Source organism: Canis lupus, chromosome 5, assembly GCF_011100685.1.
Source record: "Canis lupus familiaris isolate Mischka breed German Shepherd chromosome 5, alternate assembly UU_Cfam_GSD_1.0, whole genome shotgun sequence".
Taxonomy (NCBI): domain Eukaryota; kingdom Metazoa; phylum Chordata; class Mammalia; order Carnivora; family Canidae; genus Canis; species Canis lupus.
Genome location: NC_049226.1, coordinates 16,891,493 through 16,905,499, shown reverse-complemented (window position 1 = coordinate 16,905,499; position 14,007 = coordinate 16,891,493). Strand labels below are relative to the sequence as shown.

Here is a 14,007-nt window from a genome sequence, read left to right as displayed (position 1 = left end):
CTTCACCTCTGTGATCAGAAGCAGCAATTAGCAATCAGAACAGAGATCTCTAATATTTGGAAGATAGATCTTTAGCCCCACCCTAGCTTCAGCAAGCTGTGTGCAAGCCACTCCAGGAAATTATGCACACCTGCCTCCCAAGGGGCTGACGGGTAGGGACAGAACTGGGAGCCACTACTGTGTTAAGAGCTGAAATTGACCAAAATTAACCACAACATGCTTCCCACGTCTTCTCCTGGAAGTTTCATGCCTTCGATAGACTCTAGAATTCCAAAATAATTACATCACACAGATTCTGCCCATGCGATGGTTTTCTAAGTAGGGAGACAGATTCCTAATGCTTCCTACTCTGTCATCTTCACAGGATCCTCTGTACATCCATTATTTTTTTTTATTACCATCAGGACCACTCAGAGAGGTGTAAACAGGACAGAGTTATTATTTTCTTTTGCAGATGATAAACCAAGGTCCAGAGAGGTTAGGTGATTTGCTCAATGTGACATCGCTGGCAGAGGCTATCCTGACTCCTCATCAGGTGCTCTTTTTCATTGGTACACTGCACAGCTTCCCCACTGTGGCACCCCAAGTTGCCCTTCCCAGTGATATAATGGTGCTGGGCTGAACACCCAACTTCTATTTCTCACTCTCTCACTTTTCAATCTCCTTGTCTCACTCACTCTGGTCTTGCACTCCATAACCAGGATGCCTGGTAGTGTAATGAGTGAGAACAGACACAATGAGTTTGAATCAAATCAAATCAAAGCCTTGAAGACATACAAGGCTGTATGATCTTGGGCAAAGTACTTTTTTTTTTAGATTTAATTTATTTATTCATGAGACATACACACACACACACACACACAGAGAGAGAGAGAGAGAGAGAGAGAGAGGCAGAGACATAGGCAGAGAGAGAAAAAGGTTGCCTGCAGGGAGCTGATACAGGACTCAATCCCAGGACTCCAGGATCATGACCTGAGCCAAAGGCAGACACTCAACCACTGAGCCACCCAGACCTCCCTTGGGCAAAGTACTTAACCTCACTGAGCCTCAGTATCCTCAACCCTCCGGTGGGGATCCCTCAGGGGGTCATTATAGGGATTCAGCACAGGGCCTGGCACCTATCAGTTGGTTATCTGCTTTTTACTATTTCTCTAATAATGGTATCTTCATGTCTGTCTTCTTCACTGCCTTTCTTTCCCTCCCCCTGTTGGTCTGTCTAATTACCAGACAAGCTCAGTCCCCTTCAATATACTGGATCTGGTCTGAGAGATGCAGATGGGGCTGGGGCTGAGACTTCCATCTGTATTTTGCCCTGGATCAGGAAGAGAACTTGTTCCAGGAAGGGAACCACAATAAACCCAAAGACTCACACATATGAACATCTTCCTCACATGTCCCAGGCAAAACCTTGGAACAAAGGCCAGGGATATTGTGCGTGGTGTGAGGGGTGGGAGGACAGGCTGGGTCTGGGAGGTGGGGAGGACCCTGGAAAGGCCTCAGGTGAACCAATCAGGGGCCCCAGTCCTAGATAAGAAGGAAACAGATGGGATGGGCATGGGTAGCACCCAGGCATCAAAGGGCACCACCCTTAGGGAGCAGTAATGGGTAAAAGCCAGCCTCCAGGCCAATGTCCAGTGGTCACTCACCCAACAGCAGGCACTTGTAGGAGGACTTGCTGTGCAAGGTTAATACTAGTGTGGAAGGCACAGGGGCTCCCACTTGTACCTGGCTCTAGGCCTCCTGTAGATGGGCAGCTTTTGGGACCTGGACAGGCTGCATTAACTGAAGGACATCATGGCCTCAGCATCTCTTTAGTTGGAGAAACTAAGATTATCTCAGAAGACCTAGATTTGGGCGAATGTCCTCCATTTACTGGTCACGTTACCTAGAAATCATACAACTGCTCCCAATAAGACTGTTTCCTCTTATATAAAACATAATAACAATATATACCTCATTGGGTTGCTGTGGAAATTAAATCTACAGATAATAGGCAAAAAGGCACTTCGCAAACTATAGGGTGCTCTCCAACACTGGGTGTTATATTTGGCACAGGCTGGGCAGCTGAGTTCCTGGAGCTACCCCTCTGGATGGCTAGTCCACCCCTACTCCCTGCCCCTACTATCACAGAGGACCCATTATCAACATTGGCACCAGGAATACAGACATACTCCAACACAGCCTGGTAACATTGTCCAACTGAGCCCCTAATCAACCTGCTTTGAGACATTATGCTATTCCACCTCTGGGTTTCAGTTTGTTTTTGTTTTTGTTATTTTTATACCAAGGGGGTTGGGCCAAACTGTTAAATTTTCAGGAGTTTTGTGAGCCCAGCGGTTTCATGTTAGCAGCTGAAAATCAGTCATGGTGGGAGTATTTACACCACAGAAATCAGCAAACACTGCAAATTAGGGTACCACTGTTTGGGCCAACATTCCAGAATCTCCTCCTTCCAGTGGCTGGCCAGGAATGGAGCAGCTGACCCAAACAGATCGCTTGGCATGCTCAGCACCTGGCTGCTTCCCAAGGATTCACCCCTCATAAATATGGATGCACACCTGGCCAGCAGCAGTCCTGCACCCTACACACGCCCCTACCCTCTGCCTAGTGAGTCCCTGGTCAGAGATAGGGGAGGGAGGAAGGGAGACAACTGGTGTACTTGTCATTTACAGGAACAAGGCCCTGCACCCTGCCTGGCCTGAATATTACATGAGACCCAGTGTTCCTGCTCTTCTCCCTCTCCCCAACCCATGTGAAGGCAGGACAGGAGCTTGCCTAGCCTCCAGCATCCCATCTGCTTTGCAACTGAAAGGCACCACACTACAGACCCCTTCCCCTCTTTTATGTCCTCCCACAAAGACCCCCACACTGTGCAAGAGTTCTGCTCAGGGAGTGTCACCTACATAGATGGCAATGTGCCTGGTGCCGCCTGGAGCTGGGCCACACACACTTTGTCCCCTTTCCTCCTGTCACACCCACACACCCCATGACCAGGAAGGCAGATCAGTCCCCAGGTAAGGGGGCACAAGGTAGGAATATCTATGGAGGGCTGCTCAGAGGTGGGAGCTGAGCCTGGTCTCTGCTCCTCAATTCTTCCCTCTTCCAGTGGTTTTGGTTTGTTTGTTCTTGCTGCTATTTTGTGACTCAAGCAATCACACTCTCTCACTCCCTGTGATTGACTTGGTAACACCTACAAATGCTATGTAAAATCTCAGTCCCCCAGGACTCAGAAGATGACATTATTTGGAGATAAGATCTTTACAAAGGTAATCAAGTTAAAGTGAGATCAGTAGGGCGGGCACTGATTCAACATGCCTGGTGTTCTTATAAAAGGGGGAAATTTGAACTCTAAAACAGACACATATTGAGGGAAGATGATGTGAGGGAACAGGGAGAAGATAGACATCTGTAGGCCAAGGAGAGAAACCTGGAACAGAATCTTGCCTCCCAGGAAGACTTACCAACACCTTGGTCTTGGACTTCCAGACTCCAGACCCATGAGGCAGTACATTTCTGTCATTTAAGCCCCTCCAGTCTATGGCACTTTGCTATGGAAGGAAGGAAGGAAGGAAGGAAGGAAGGAAGGAAGGAAGGAAGGAAGGAGGGAGGGAGGGAGGGAGGGAGGGGAGGGGAGGGGAGGGGAGGGGAGGGGAGGGGAGGGGAGGGGAGGGGAGGGGAGGGGAGGGGAAGGGAGGGAGGGGGGAGGGAGGGAAAAAAAAAGAAACCAACCAACCTGCTTGTGGGTATCTGGGTTTCACTCTTTCTAAGCAATTCACTCTCACTGTGGCCTCTGATCAGGTAACACCTTTGTCACTCAGCCCATCTGACAGATGACAAAACTGAGGCCCAGAAGCAGGGGGCTTATCAAAAAGCCCACACAGAGCTAACCCTCAGCCAGGACTAGAACCAAGTCCTCCCTGCTAACAACCAGAGGACTTTCCTACATCGAGTCAAACTTCTCTTCCTAAATCTCTATAGAACTCCACGAGGCCATGGAGCTGGGGCTAAGAACACCTCCCTTCACCAGAGAAGTGGCCCTTCTCTGGGCAGTGGCCCTCCTCCCTGCATGTACTGTAGAATCTCCTGGGGAACCTTTTCATCAGCCTGATGCCTGGGCTGCAACCCCTGGGGGTGGGGCTCAGGTACTACTGGTAGTTTCTTCAACAAATTGCTGTGATTTCTGATGTGCAGCCAGAGTGGAGGAGCCTGAACTAGAGGGTCTTGGCAGGTCTGTGACCAGGCACCACTGGCTCCCAGTGCCAGCAACCTGTGATATGGCAAGGGGGATGGGAGCCTAAGTGTGCCCCCCTCCACACCAGAGGAGCCCTGGGGGTGCCCAACAGGCAATCACACCTCACTTCCTACTCATTTGTAGGAAGGCCTAGAAAATGTCAGGGTTGAGGAGAAATTTTTCTAGTTTTTACTTCACTGCATTGAGGGTGGGAGGAAAGGAGTCCTTTAAAATATTAATGGAAGGAAAAATAGTGTTTTTGCTTTAAATGTGGTCCTATGCTCTCCCTTGTACATCAAACGTAACTGTTCATCATATGAAAACAAAGCCGCTGCATCAGAGCACTGACTCTCTGCTGGGCAGTGCTGGGCCACCCTCACAGTGTCTATTCTTATAATAACCCCGTGATGTAGGAATTACAGTCCGCGTTTTACAGATGGGGCAACTGAGATGTTATTTAACCTGTCCAAGGTCACCCAGCCATCAGGGGGTGGAGCTAAGATTCCAACCAAGGAGTCTACCTACCACCAGAGCCCGTGACATTGACCATCAGCTGTGTGGTCTTCTACAAAGACTTTTTAATGCTCATAACCCTTTTTTGTAAAAGGCACTAAAATAAGTATCATAGATACTGAAATGTTTACCCAAAATTCTATTTTCCCATTTTTTTCAAAATTTTCAGAGATTTTTCTTCCCTAACTCAGGGAGAAGAGCTCAGGCCTTCTAAGGTCCCAACCCAGAGAGGCAGCATAACAGGTGCCTGCATTCCCAGCGCGAGGAACCCCACTGGCACCAGCGCTGGCACCCCCACCCCATCTCCCATCCCCGCCTGGGCCCTCTGCTTCGGGAACAAACGAGGGAAACGTGGGGTCCGACTGCCCTCTAGTGGCCATAAAGTTAACTGCAACTGACACATCCACACCCACCCTGGCCTGGCGCAGAGCCCTGAGCTCCGCCTGAAGCAGGAACCTCCGCATGATGGGCACATCCTCTATGGCAGCACCAGGCCCCTGAGACCTTACCCAGATCCCAAAACTGTGGTCCCAAAAGGCCAAACCAAACCAGAATCCTATTCACCCTTTTCACCTCATCTGCCTCCCATCCTTCCCTGGATGATGGGGCATTAGCCCTAGGCAGTAACAGAGCCCTGAGTGAAGGTCCACATACCTCCCTCCAGCCCTGCCCACGCATGTACTCCGGGCAGGAAGCCTTCTCTGAGCCTTCCTCCTTGGCATACCCCTCAGCTGTGCTCTCTCAACCTTCATCTGCTGCAGTGAATACCATGGGTACCTCTCCGTGACTCAGAATACTTTTCAGGACCACCAGTCGGTCCCCTTCCCCAAGCATCCTCCCAGTAGACTGGGAGTGTCATTCAGGGCCAGAGCCTAGGCATGGGAGCCTGTTCAGTCAGCTACCCCAAGTCCACCTGAGCACTCAGCTCCGGGCATCCAGCAGGGGTGGCCATGGGGGACAGAGCAACACCTGCCCCTGGCAAGGCTCCTTCCGTCCTTTCCCACCCTTCCTTCACAGTCCAGGGTGCCCTGGAGGGCTGGGCCGTGGGCCCCAGGGGGAAAGGAGAAGGCTCCCGGGTATGCACAATGTGAAGCTGGAAGAGGAGCAGACACTGCAGACTCTGTGGGGGGAAGAGTTGGTTCTCAGATGACAGCAGCCATGGTCTCTATTGTCTCTGTACTGAGATGGTGGAGAACCATGCCTCACCGAGGGGGAGCCGGTCCCCTCATGCTCCCCTTCAGCTCTGAGTGCTGGGGCGGGTGGAAGTCTGAGAGCCAGCCAGCCCCCCGTGAGCCCCTGTCAAGGCAGTAGGGGCCTCCCTCCCTCAGAAGCAGACAGACGCCCAGGGTGTGAGGCCTTCCTGGCTGGCCAAGGGCACTTCGGAGTCACACCCAGTCCCTCCCACCCCCCACCCCAAGGCCTGAGTGCATTAGCGGCCTTCAGGCTGTCAGGAGTAATTCCAAATGCCCCATTTATATTCCTAAGCAGAGGACTTGTTAATATGGAGCCTGCCTCTGGGGGAATGGGAACGCGCTGGGTGAAAGATGACAAATCACGCCCGATGGCCAGGCTGAGAGCACTAATATTCACTTACATCTCATTCATCAGGGCCACTGTCTCTCCAGGCCTTGCCAGCCACTGGGTCTCAGCCATCTCAGGGGCCAGAGGGGTCAGCTCTGGAGGCACTGGGCTCCAAGAAGCTCTGGGATTGTTGGAAGCTGGCAGTGTGTCCTGCCAGCAGGCCCCGGAGGGTCCGGCAGCAAAGGGGAATGGGGGGCACCCCAGCCCCACAAGGTGGACATGGGTGAGGCCCAAACCAGACCATTCCTGGGGACAAAACTTCTGCCTCTTGTACTGGCAAGAAAACCAAAGGCTCAGAAAGCCACCAGGTTCATCTTGGCGATGCCCGCAGCCTCTGCGTGGGGAACGATGGCAAGTCGGGCCATGGGCCCGGAAAGAGGCCGGACGGCTCCTGCCCCGGACGGGTGGGAGCTCTGCACACACGCACACTCGCACAGGCACAGGCACGCGCCACCACCCGGCCGGGCCCGGCGCGGCGGGCTCTGTGCCCAGTCCCAGGCAGGGTGGGTGTGCGGCGTGAGTAATGGCGGGCGCGGGATGCGCCCGAATTCTGATAAGGGAGAATAATAACTTGTCAAAGATATATATGATATGTGTTTGCTTTCCCGACGGAATATCTATGGGGCTAATTCATCAAGCCAGCGGGCTGGCTGGAGACCCAAGAAGGGAAGAGAAAAGGAGCACGTGACGGGGCAGGCCCCAGATCGGCCAGGGTGGGGAGGGGAAGGCAGGCCTCTCGGGCTGGGCCCATGCCAGGGCCCTGGAACTGACACGGGTCCAGTCCACTGGGGTCCCCCAGGTCCCTAACACAGATCTCCGGCTGCATTTTGGGGTCTGCAATCCACAGGACATGAACCACTTACTTGGGAAGCCCACTGTTCTCTCATGTGCTCCTTCCCCCTTCCCTTTCTGCCTTTCTTCCTGCTGTGAAAACTGTGTAAAGCTTCTGATTTGAGAAGCTGGAAGATGATCAGAAAATATCTCCTCTTTTGGAGAGGAGAAGATAAACAGAATCTGCTCTACTGGTAGAACAAAGCGAAGAGCTAAAGTCTAAGAGGGTGGGTCCTACCTGGGTCCTGTGTTCTACTCTGGGTTCCTCTCTCCTCCTTCCCGCACCGTCCCACACCTGCCTACACAGCCCCCCAACCTCCTAGGCCCTGCAGAAGGAGGGAAAGAGAGAGAAAACAAGAGGGCCCATTCCCCTTCACCAGGTCATTTCAAGGACGCGGAAGCCAGAAAATCCACCTGGAAACACATGGCGCGTCCTCAGGGGGCTCTGTGTCCTCATCAGAAAAAAATTCTTTCATCTGTCTATGCCTGTGCGATCACCAGGGGATTAGAGCTTCCTTTTTAATCCCATCTCTTCCTTCCTCCTCTCTCTGTCATAGTAATTTTAAAAATTGAATTAGCGTGCATCATCCCAGGCCTTCCCCAGGGACTCTTTGGAGGCCCACCTGTCCCTCCACACCTGCATTCTGAGCCAACCTGGCTACGGGCAAGGACCAGTTTCCAGAAGGGGAACCCCAAAATTCAAAGTCTCGAAGGAAGGGTCCCCAGTGTGTCCTCCCCCAGAACCGCCTACCTCCAGACCCTGCCCTCACACATGCTCTGTCCCCAGTGGGGCATCTTCCCTGGCTCCCCGTCAGATGGTCAGGGAGCACCTGGCTCCCTGGCTCCCAGATCTGCTTTCCACCACTCCCCACGGATGTCAACTCCTCACCTGGTAGCTCCAGGCTGACATGCACCCTCCACCACTACTCATTCATTCACCGAAGGCTAAAGCCTCTACTGTAGGCCAGGCTGCTTCTTAGCAATTGGGACACATCAGTGAACAAAAGAGATGATGAGCCCTACAGAGCTTACTTGTGAAAATATTGAGATACCCCACTCCAGTTGATGAACATTTACCAACACCCCACCCTTCCCTCCCCTACGTCCCCACCATGTACCAACCAGAGTTAACTTCTGGCTCAGCTCAGGGGCCCTCAGGACCCTGGCCAGCTCCCAGCCCCTCCTTGTCCTGGTTAGTAAGGACTGGTGATAGGGGGTTAAATATTATGACTCTCACCCCACCAACCCCACCACCCCCCAGCACAGTGCATCTGTGGCCCATCCTGTGGGAATTAAATGAGAGTGTCTCTGCAAGACTGAGTTCCTCCTTCCTTCCTTCCTTCCTTCCTTCCTTCCTTCCTTCCTTCCTTCCTCCCTCCCTCCCTCCCTCCCTCCCTCCCTCCTCCTTCCTTCCTTCCTTCCTTCCTTCCTTCCCTCCCCCATTCTTTTCCTCCATTCTTACCTACTTGTTTGAGGCCTAAGGAACCCTTAGGAGAGGAGAGAGGGGAAGAGAAGAGAGGGGAGGAGAAGAGAGGAGAGGAGAGAAGAGATGGGAGGAGAAGAATGGAGAGGAGAGGAGAGGAGAGGAGAGGAGAGGAGAGGAGAGGAGAGGAGAGGAGAGGAGAGGAGAGGAGAGGAGAGGAGAGGAGAGGGGAGGGGAGGGGAGGGGAGGGGAGGGAAGGGGAAGGGCGTCTCTCCTAGCCCTCAGCTTTGGGCACAGACCTGAGAAGCCACTCAGCAGGGCTCACAGTCCCTCTTCCTCCCACCCAGGACCATCCTGGCAGCAGCTGGTATCTTCTAGATCCCAAGGGCCAGGAAATAGGGAGACCAGACTCTGAGAGTGCTTCCCCTCCCGCTCCCCATTTCTCCCTAATAAATAGCACTGATAACCCATTCCCCTCTTGGATCCTCTGCCCTTTTTCCCAACCCCCACCCTACACTGCCCTGTCCACAGAGGGCAGGCCCAGGCAGTCCCCCTCCCAGGGCATGTGTAACAGAAGGAAAGGGGGGCCATGCCCCCTGCCTGCTCAGCCTGAAGCTGGAGAGCAATTAACTTGGCATTTTCAAACAAGGGCAGAGGAAGCGGGAGCCACAGAACTGAGTCAGCACATCGGAGAGGCGGGTGCCAGGCGGCTGGCTCAGCTCGTTAGCAGGACAGGGCTGAGCCAACGAGAAACAAGGTCAGGGAGGAGGGGTGGAAGGCCCCAAATAGTGATGGGGAGGTCCAAGTCAGAAAGATTGCTGCAGGACCCTCCTCATTGTTTACCTTACAGCCAGCCTGGATACGACCCTGGCAGCCAAGGTCCCCAGACCAGTCTTCATGTTCCCATTCCCCCCACCTCCCGGCAGCCCACCAATCAGCAAACATTCTCCACCTTCTGTAAGTACTCCGCAACTGGGAGGCACGGTGACAGATGCTCACACACACACACACACACATACACACACAGGAGTTGGCCTCTCGGGAAGACACTGCCAAGGCCTGAGGTCTCAGGAGCAGCAAAGAGCTAGAAGGAATGGAAGAGTAGGGCTCTGGTGGCCTGGGAGACTTCATGGAGGAGGTGGTCTTTGTAGTAGCTCTATTTAAAATAAGGTCTGCATACTCTGCCTTTTTCCAAAAGAAAAAAAAAAAGCCACTGAATCCATCCACCTGCTGAGTACTTAGTCAGGTGTGGGAGGCATTACCCACATCACCTAGCATCCTTACACCAGTCTGAAAGATTCCTCTCAGCTAGGAAGAAGCAGAGACCAGGAGCTTACAGGACTCACCCTTGGCACACATAGGTACTAATACTGTACCCATTTTAGAAACAAAGAAACTGAGGATCTGAGAGGTCCAAGGTTATACAGGTGGTAAAGACAAGAGCCAGGACTCAGACCTTGATGTATATGTTTCCAAAACTCATGCCCTCGGCCACGAGAAGTAGGTATGGTGAACCTCTGACACCACCAAGCTACTTCCTAAGATCTTCACCAATGACCAAATTCAAAAATATCAGTGACGTTGAATTTGCCTCCAAAAGTATTCATTCAATGCTGATGAACCTACTCTGTGTTCACTGATGGGCAACAGACACTTTCTCTTGAGTTGTCATGGGATGGGCACCACCTGGCCTGGGGCTCCCCAACCAGAGCCCTATCAGTGCTAGATTCTGTTGGGGCCAGGCGGGAAGGGAAACTCCTCAAGATGGCGGATACGCCAAAATGGCTGAAGTTCCTGTCACCACCTCCACTTGGGACGACAGCTTGAGCAGACCCTTACACCTCTCCTTTGGACTTCCTCAACCGAACCCAATGCCCTTCAAACCCCAGAGGAGGAAGTCACCTTTGACTGGTCGAATTGCAATCCTTCCTTTGCATAGTGAGGGTCACTCTGACTGGTTGGATTGCAATCCTTCCTTTGCATATGAGCCAACCAATAGGAAACCGTTCTGCCTTACAACGTAATGTAAACCCCCTACCACCTTGTCTTGGCGCGACTTCCTCGACTCACTCTCTTTCCCCCGTGAGTCGGGGAACCTCGCCCGAGGGTGCCTGCAATAAAATCTGTTCTTGGACCCTCGCTTGCCTTGGCGGTCTCATTTCCGTCTAGTTACTAAAAAAACTTAACAGATTCTAAAATCAGACTGGGGAAACCTCTGTCATTTGAACTTCCTGGCCCTCACCTAAAGCAGCCTGCAGTTCCTGGCCTGCTCACAGAACTCATCTGCCTAACAGGTCCTGTGTTCCAAGAACAATCAAGTGCGGGTAACTTTGCTTCCAGGGAGGGCTCTCTGCTGAGTCATCACTCAGGCATTCCCCAGGGAGGTGATCTGGAGCCCTGATGCTACACTCTAGCAACACTGAAACACCTTACATACTTCATCAGTGAGAGACAGCATCTCCAGCAAAACAAAGCTGCATGGTTTCCTACGAAAAATGCCCAGCAGGTCAGAAGCATTCCACCTGGATGGAAGGGGCTAATGTCTTACATCAAAGTCCCTATGTGAATACTGGTCCACCTCTCCCTTTAGGAACAAGGACACCTGAGTCCTGTCGGAGAAGGATGGAGAATTTTCCCACCTCTAGAGATGGGGCCATGATGTAGACTCTTCTCTGGTCTCAAATCCAGGCCTCCTTCCCTTCCTATCATGTGCCCAAAGTTACAGGCAGCAGGTCAGTGTAGATGCTGGGGGCAGGATGTGGTAAGGACAGGCCTCATGGCCACTCAAAGCATCCTGGCCAGTGTTGTCCTAACCCCATGTGTTGCTTCCACACACACCCTTCTGGCAGGTGGCTGGCTTATCAGGATGTATCTGGAGGCTTCAGGGTCTTCATGTGAAGGAAGGAAAGGTCCTTTCCTCCCAGCCTGGCCAATGTAGAAGCTAGAGAAGGGAGGGGGCCCCCAGATTGTCTCAAAGGGACACACAGTCTTGAGGATCAGGGTCACCAAATCATCACCAGCACCCAGGATGGGGGACGGGCAGCAGTGCCTGCTATCTACCCTCTCAGTCTCCCCGCTCTCCCCTGCCTGCGATCCCAGCTGGGACCTCTGTCTTCCTCCCCAGCCCACATTGGGCAACTTTTCCCTTTTAATGTTGAAAGAAACCTTCCAATAATTAAGCCATACCCTCCTTCAAGTCTTCTTACCACAGCCACATGGGACTGTGCTCTTCTCCAGCTACCTCTCCCCCTTGCCAGTGCTGAGCCTTCACTTCCCCCTTCCCTGCCTCAGCCACTTGAAATCCATCCCACCTTTTAAAACCCAGTTCAAAACTTGCCTCCTCCACTGCCTCTGTCTGGAGTCTCTTCCCCCACTCTGATCTACCCCGAGACTCTCCCTGTCTGTCCATGTCCCTTCCAGTGTGCTCACGATGTTTCATCATGTGCTGCAGTGATGTTTGTACATGACTCTTCCTCCTAGCACAGTACTTGGCACAATGAGAGCCCCAAACTAATTCTTAATTGAATGAATAAGTCCAACATATTCATCATGTTACAGAGGAAGAAACTGCACCCAGGAGAAGTTGAGTGGCTTCCTCAAGATCACACAGCTGGTGGGGGGCTTGGGTGGCTCAGCGGTTGAGCATCTGCCTTTGGCTTGGGTCAAGACCCAGGAATCCTGGGACTGAATCCTTCATTGGGCTTCCCACAGGAGCTCTCCCTCTGCCTCTGCTTGTCTCTCTGTGTCTCTCATGAATATATTTTTTTTAATCACACAGCTGGTGAGTACTGGAGGCAGCTCCAGAACCCATAAAAAGGTGAGCTCCACCCTGTCCTCTTTCCCTGACCCATACTGCCTCTTCCCACCGAACTCAGGCCAGGGGCCACAAACTCAGGAGGGGTGATTCTGTTTATTGCCAAAGACATGACTCACAGAGAAGAGTACAATAGATCTATGCAGGGAAAGAGGAGTGGTCCCCTTTCTGAGTCTCCACTGCCCGGATGAAGACATAACAATGTTCCTGCCCCAATCCCCCTCCCCACACTGGCCCTGCTCTATTAACCAGTGGAGTTAACCACTCTCCCAACACTCATATTAATCATCCTCTTGCTTTGCTTTATGGTGGTGCCACTTTTATGCGTCTCTGTAACAATGTATTGCCCTTTGCTTACACAGCTAGGTTTGTGCTTGCTACTCAGTTTTTCAAAACTAAATAGGATCTGTGATCTCTTCAATGCTTAACACTGTTATGTTCAAGTTTTCCCCATGCAGTGAACTCTGAGCAGATGCCTATTATAAAACCAGGCCACAAAAGCATGTACAGAGTTCTCCCATCAGATAACATCAGCTCTCTCCTAAAAGCCACTTTATTTTAGGCACTGAATTAATGGTGTACAAATGACATGCACAGTAATGTGGAATTAGCATATGTCTTGATTTTTTTTTTTTTCAGGAAAGGATTTTGTATGTGTGTGAAAAAGTCAACTGCTCAGGCCCTTGTCTAACGGGGCTGTTTTATCCCAGTTGTCTGACAGCGGGGACCTGCCCTCATGTTTACGGGCAGAAAAGAAGCCCCAGGAGGGTGTAAGGAGAAGCAGATTTGGAGGGTTCCCCAGCCCCCTCCTCGCTTCCCTCGGGCCAGCCCTCACCACAGTGGCTTTGGCCCACAGCTGCCCTAGCCCAGGGACCCAGTGGCAGACAGAAACAGACCTACTTTGGTTTCCATGGCAACTGCAGGCATCGGGAGGCCAACCGAGTGAGCCGCAGCCAAACGAGGCAGCTGGTTTGAAGGGTGTTGATCTCTCTGCGGACCAGCAAGGCAGAACCACCAGGGATCAGAGGCAGCAACCAAGCCAGGAGGAACCACAGGAGCTGGGCATACAAAATCCACGGGGACCTGTCTGCACAGCTTGCATGTTTGTGGTGCACACACATGCACCCATGCTCACCCACTCCCCTCTTTCACTCACCCACCCAGGCAGAGGCACATGCTGAGAAATGCACATCTATGCTCCACTATGAACACATAGAGACCCATGCTCACAAACTCAGACACCTGTTCACATCAAATACACTCCAGTTTTACATCTCGAACCATTTTCACACTCAAAAATGCAGACTCATGTGCATTCAGACATAATATACACACTGTACACCCAGAAGCATCTACATTTACCCCAGCATGCATCCGCTACACACACACACCATCATGCACACTGCACACCATACTCTCATTCACACACACACACACACACACAAACAAACCCACATTTACAGGGAGAAATGTATGCTCATACTCACCTGTGTACTCACAGAGACACCCATACATATGTGTGTATACACACACACACACACACATACACACACACAGATTGGAACAGCTGAAAGTTAAAACTCAGACTCTGTGAAACCCAAGCTTTCCATGACG

The 14,007-nt window shown here is 52.0% G+C and overlaps 1 protein-coding gene across 2 annotated transcripts in view; it reads right to left on the bottom strand.

The window, feature by feature from the left end:
- BUD13 (BUD13 homolog) overlaps nt 1-14,007 on the bottom strand; it is a 100,821-nt gene that overhangs the window by 13,867 nt on the left and 72,947 nt on the right. The window contains exon 11 of one of the 2 annotated variants that reach the window (XM_038536057.1): nt 13,310-13,451. The exons of the other annotated variant lie outside the window; for it this stretch is intronic. The gene's annotated coding sequence lies outside the window, so the exon portion shown is untranslated. Of the gene's footprint in view, nt 1-13,309; nt 13,452-14,007 lie in introns of those variants that run through there. 2 annotated transcript variants of the gene reach the window in all.